A 6000-nucleotide genomic window follows, 5' to 3' on the forward strand; every position below is an offset into this window, starting at 1 on the left:
TTTAAACTCGGGTGGCTCGGGATCTCGCGGCGCCCGTCGCGTCGGCCGGGACGTCACCAGTCCGACCTGGACCAGTAGGAGCCGGACGCGTGGACGCCCGAGCCAATCGCGAGGGTCTCTGTGCTGGGCCAGCCGCGGCCGTCCGTCACGCCCATCCGACGGCCCCGATGGCCTCGGACCGCGCGGAGTCGCGCCATTGGTTGGGTCGCGTGGCGGGGGCGGCGGGCTCCCCTGCTCCGAGTAGTCGGGAACCGCGTCCTCCTGCTACCGGTGAGCCAACTGACCTATGGGCTCCACCACAGGGTCTCCTCCTCTCTTTTTTTTTGTAAGAAAAAACCCTGTACTAGGCGGTTCTGAGGCACACCAATAACCACATACTCCCTCCATCTTAAAAAAAAAAAAATACAATTCTAGATTATAGACGAGTCAAACTTTCTTAAATTTAACTAAATTTATAAAAAAACATTTATATCTATATTTCGATTTACTATAACAAAATATATTTCATAATTAATCTAATGATATTTACTTGGTATCATAAATATTAGTAATTTTTTGTATAAATTTGATAAAAAAAAACTAAAATTGTTTGACTCCTCAGGTCGTAAAAATTGTATTGTTTTTAAGACAGAGAGAGTAGCAGTAAGAGGATGTAAGTGGGTTTATCCATGAACCCGCGAATAAGGAACCATCTTTTGTTTTGTTTTGTTTTTCTTTCTCTTTTTCTCCTTTTTCAAAATATAATAAAATTGATAATGTATATGTCTTCCTAATAAAAATAAAATTGATTAAATAGTTGAGAAATCCTATAAGATATCCTTTTGAAAGAGAAATTCTAACTTACCTGATGATCTCGTAAAAGAAGGAAAACATTCAGGGTCTGATTGATTGCTTCTACTAGTACATAAAGTTGTGCAATTATATCATTCTTTGATTCGTCTTAATAGAAGATCTACAATGTTACGTGTGCGATTGATTTCCTGCGTAAGCGTAAGTGGTCAGACTATGCCTTGGGTTGCATAGTGGGTTTGAGAAAAGGGTGTATAGCTGGATATACAGGATTTTACGAATTGTGGGATGCAGGTTGAACTTGCTTTGAGGACAGTGCTAACTTGTATATGGGTTTGTGCAAGTAACCAAACAGGGACAAAATGCACTATGGAGGAATGAATAAAGGGTTCCGTAGGCAACCAATCACACCCTATTGATTGTTCCAATGTTGTAGTTTAGAGAAATCGTGATTTAGAAGAAAGATCTCAAACGACGTTTCTAAACTCAAAAGTGCCATGTTTTAATAATACCATGGTTTTAGGAACTAACACGTCCCTTGCCTCGAGACACTTAATTTTTTTAAGAAAACAAAGTATTTCCATGAAAATATGTTGAATACTTATGGGATTATGAAAGTGTCCAGTTGAATTTTCCATGTGAACTTGTCCTTAGAGAGTGAAAGTACTTTTATGGGTCGAATTTCTTGGGCCCTTGGCATAATATTTATAGAATGAATCCTTCCATTATCATTATATAAAACAATTTTTTTGATATATTTGTATCCTAAGCATTCTTTTTCTATCAAATAACTTTTTTTATAATAGAATCCTCATAAAAATGAGGATACACGACCAAACGTTCGACGGCAAATGAAACAAGGGTGTTTGGTTCGAGGAATGAGTTAGTCCATCATCTACTTATTCCTCATTTTTTGGTTGGTTTGTGGAATGAAATAAGTTGATGCATCATCACCTCATTCCTCACAAGCTAATAATTATTACTACGAGAAACGGAGTCGTCTCACCGAATTTGAGGAATGGACTCATGATGCATCATCTCATCTAAGATGGAGTGGCTCCTCAAATCAAACACACTATAACAGATTGTCGACGAAATATGGTCGGCAGTCTACCTAGGGGTATGTCCAAGGTAGTAGATTTATCGACAGACAGATGCGCAAGCTACAAACAAGATGGTGACGCAAGACAGACACGAGATTTTATCTAGATTCGGCCGCGTGAGGGCGTAATACCTACGTGCTGCGTTTGATTGTATTGTTGTATGTCAATGAGAGATGTTTTTGAGAGGGGTCCCCTGCCCGCCTTATATAGTTTAGGGGGCAGGGTTACAGATCTGGAAACTAATTCTAACCAGTTACAATTGCCATATGTGGCCAGATAAGGATTCCTATTCTAACCAACCAGGATCTTGCTTGATCTCCAAATCTGCCTTGATTCCTTACGTGGGACTCCAAACAGATTGGCCGGGCCGCACGTAGTCTTCTAGCGGGCCAGACCCCCTAGTCCGGGCCGGCCCAAGCCTAGCCGTAAGGGTATAGGGGTTAATACCCCCACAGCTAGTCCCCGAGCTCCATGTATTATGCTGCGACACGCCGTTCAATCTCCTTCGGTTAATGCGATTCGTCTTAATGTCATCTCCAACTGGTTGAAACATTGACCAAGCGAATGCGCCGGTACTCTGGTCAGAACAGAGAGCAGTAGACCACGATTATAGCCGAAGACTCCGGTTGTCCGAAGAATGCATGGTGCTCTAAAAAAAGAAAAAGATTTCTTTCCTGATAAAGTGTGCCCACTTGTATTTCTGAAAAAAAAATGTAAGTGACCCTTGTACAATAGCAGTTATGGCCAACAGTCAGAGCGTAGGGGTCGATAAAATAAACACATTCACCACAAGGTGAAGTGTGCCCACTTAGTCCCCGAGCCTGGTAGTAGATGACGCAGGCACGTGGTGCCAGGGTCTAAAAAGAATTCCCAATTAAGTTGAAAATCTGATCGTCGTACAAGCAATACGAGATGCACCGGTAGGTGAATCGTACCGATGTAGTCCCCGAGCTTGCTGAAAGACGAGATATCAGCCTTGTAGCAAGGTCAAATGAAGAAAAAATATCCCAACTGTATGCGAGTCGCCAGTCGCACGTAGTCGAGACGCGAAGTCCCCGAGCTGTGATCGAAGAGTGGTCGAGGCAGTCCCCGAGCACAAGTTAAGGAGCAAGTGATGAAGTCCCTGAGCTGTAGTCAGAGAGTGGTCGAGGCAGTCCCCGAGCACGATGGTGGTCTGGACAGTCCCCGCGCATAAGAATAGTCGCGACAGTCCCCGAGCACAAGGATAGTCACGACAGTCTCCGAGCACGAGGGTGGTCGGGACAATCCCCAAGCACAAAAAGTGTGGCAAAAAACCATATGTCACTTGTACTATTATTTTATATTTTTAGTTATTTACTTATTCTGTCAAGTCCAATCTGACACGTCTAGTCAAAAAAGTAGATGGATATAACACATCATACTGCCTTTTTGTCTTGTCAAGCAAACAGTTGCGTGGCACCTGTCAGTAGGTGCGTCAGCATGGGCCCTCCCACACTAGCAACGAAGAGGCGCATATATTGGCGTAGATCTCGTGGTTGTGAAAACAACCGTCTGCGGCGCGTGCGCACGTCTCCCAAGAATCCCAGGTAGACGAAACCGCATAACTCTTGGGTTAAATACAGTATAGGATAGGTAAGTTACTATTTACTAAACCACATTGCCATTCGCAACCGCAGCTTTCTTCTTCCTCTCGCCAACCCTAATACATCCAAAATCGCCACCAATCAATCCGCCGCCATTTTCTCATTCACCAGCAAGGCCAGAGTCATGGCAAAAAGTGATGCGCAAAAGAAAGCAGGGGTCATGGCGAAGGAATGGTGGAAATAAAAAAGCAATGAGCAGACCATTGAAGACCTGGTCACCATGGGGGTGCTCCACAACAAGGAGCTCGTAGGATGGCATGCACCGAAAGGCGAGGGGTACCCCGATCCGTAACCAGGTGAGATCGTGGTGTTCGAAGACTTCTTTAAACGGGGATTTGGGGTTCCGGTACATCCTTTTCTTCAGGGGCTCTGTCTTTACTACGAGATTGGGATTTGCAATCTGCATCCCAACTCGATCCTCCTTGTCGCCACTTTCATACATCTTTGCAAAGCATATGGCAGCTTCTAGCCCCATTTCGATTTTTTCCGCCATCTTTTCTATCTGCGGAAGAAAGGAAGCGGTGGTTCGAAGATAGCCGGGGGTGTGTACCTCAACCTCCATGATGGCATGAAAGCCCAGTACCTGCACTGCCCATGGAATACGTCGCTTGACGACTGGTACAAGAAATGCTTCTACATTCGCGAAGAGCCGAACATGATCACACTGTGCGATGTGGGGTACATTTCTGAGAAGAGGACAAGCTGGTCAGAGAATCCCGAGCACCTAGAACAGATTCTAGAAATATTTGGAATGATCCCGTGGAAAAAACTAGATGGTCCGAGCGTGGTCGGGAGCTTCATCAGCCGACGGATCTAGCCCTGCCAAAGGAGGGTACATCCTGGCTATGAGTATCAAGGGAGCGCGGACCCGACAAGGACGAGGCAGGAGGCGCTTAACAAAATCGAAGTCAAAGCCAGAATTGGAGAGCTATTTAACTTAGCTGATCCAAATTATGCCAGATTAAGCGACATCGAGCACGCTTTCAAGCTTGCCCGACCTCCCCCAAAGGTAACTCGTCTTGCCCTATACCCGTAGTTTTATATCGTAATAGGAAAAATGGAAACTTACTGTGTACTCATTTTTGTTTACCCAGGTCAATGGTCGGGATAGAGCGATAGTGTTTGTGTCGCCACCCCCTAGAGTAGAGTGGCCACAAGGAGGTGGTCCCACCACCTAGACCAGCGTCGATATCGAGGACGAGGATGTCGACTGGGCGGTGCTCAGGGCTAGAGAGGAGGCAGTGGCCCTAGCCACTGGTAAGTGGCTGGCTGCCCCCAAATAGTCGAAGAAGAGATCAGCAACCTCCCTGCTCACCGAGGGGGGCGCTAAATATTAACGAGTCTAAGGGAGGCCTGGGGGAGAAACCGGCCAGTAAGCGTCGACAGGCGATTTTTGCCTGGTCGGACGATGATGTAGAGGAGGGAGAGGATGCAGACACCTTTTGACTTGTCCCTCAAAAGAGGAGGAAACAACTGGAGTCGATGGGGCAAGGTGTCTCATCCACGCCTATGGGACCCACATCATCAATGTTGGTGAAGGATGCAGCCGGGTTGACCTTGGGAGTACCTGGGCAAGGAACGCGACCGGCGACGGAAGCGACAACCCGACCGAGCACACCACCAACCACTGTAGCATGAAGGACAGCAGCGGAGGGGTCGAGCACCAAGGCCCAGCAATAGTGCTGGATGTAGAGGGAGACCAGGAGTCACCCGCACAGCACGTGGAGCACGTGCGGCCGAAGAGACGCGCCTTCTGTTGACACCGTTTTTTGCACGTGTTAAAATGTTCGGAGTGGACTAATCGGCAAGGGGAAAGTTACTATATACTTTGATAGCCGATGAAAGCCAGCTTGTAAAGATGGTTGCCGATAGCTGGTGATGCCGATAAAGGGTAGGCTTGAAGACTACTGCCGATGAAACAAGGAGTATGCTGATGGGGGAAGACTTGAAGACTATTGCCGATGAGACAGGGGGTATGCCGATGGGAGGAAGGACAGTGGGATTTCCATCGTAATTAAGGCGGACAGGGAAATAGATAGGAATTGATTTCTTTTTCTATATTTGTTAGAGTATGATTCATGTAAGAGTCACGTGTTTCCTTAGATATGGGCTTGGTGTCCTAGTTGTGTTTGGTTGTGTTTCTTTAGATCAGGGTATAAATATGGAGTGAGGGGCAATGTAAATATATATATCAATCAATATCAAAACCAATTTTTACTCCTATTTGCATCTACTTACTTTTCGGCGACTTCGTCAATTTGCATTATTTTCTCTTTACGAGTTCTCATTGATTCGGCGAGCTGCATCGCTTCAGTGCGACCTTCGGCGATCCTCGAGTTCTGCGTGAGTACCTCTTGGCCGTGACTTCCGGGCGTATCGCTGTTGTCAGGACCAAAGTGCTCGTATCTTCATCCTTGTCGATTAACAGGTCAAATCGACTGGCACGCCTTGGATACCGATTCGGGTATTAGCCCTTTGTGTTT

Source organism: Miscanthus floridulus, chromosome 7 (assembly GCF_019320115.1).
Source record: "Miscanthus floridulus cultivar M001 chromosome 7, ASM1932011v1, whole genome shotgun sequence".
In the NCBI taxonomy this organism is placed as follows: domain Eukaryota; kingdom Viridiplantae; phylum Streptophyta; class Magnoliopsida; order Poales; family Poaceae; genus Miscanthus; species Miscanthus floridulus.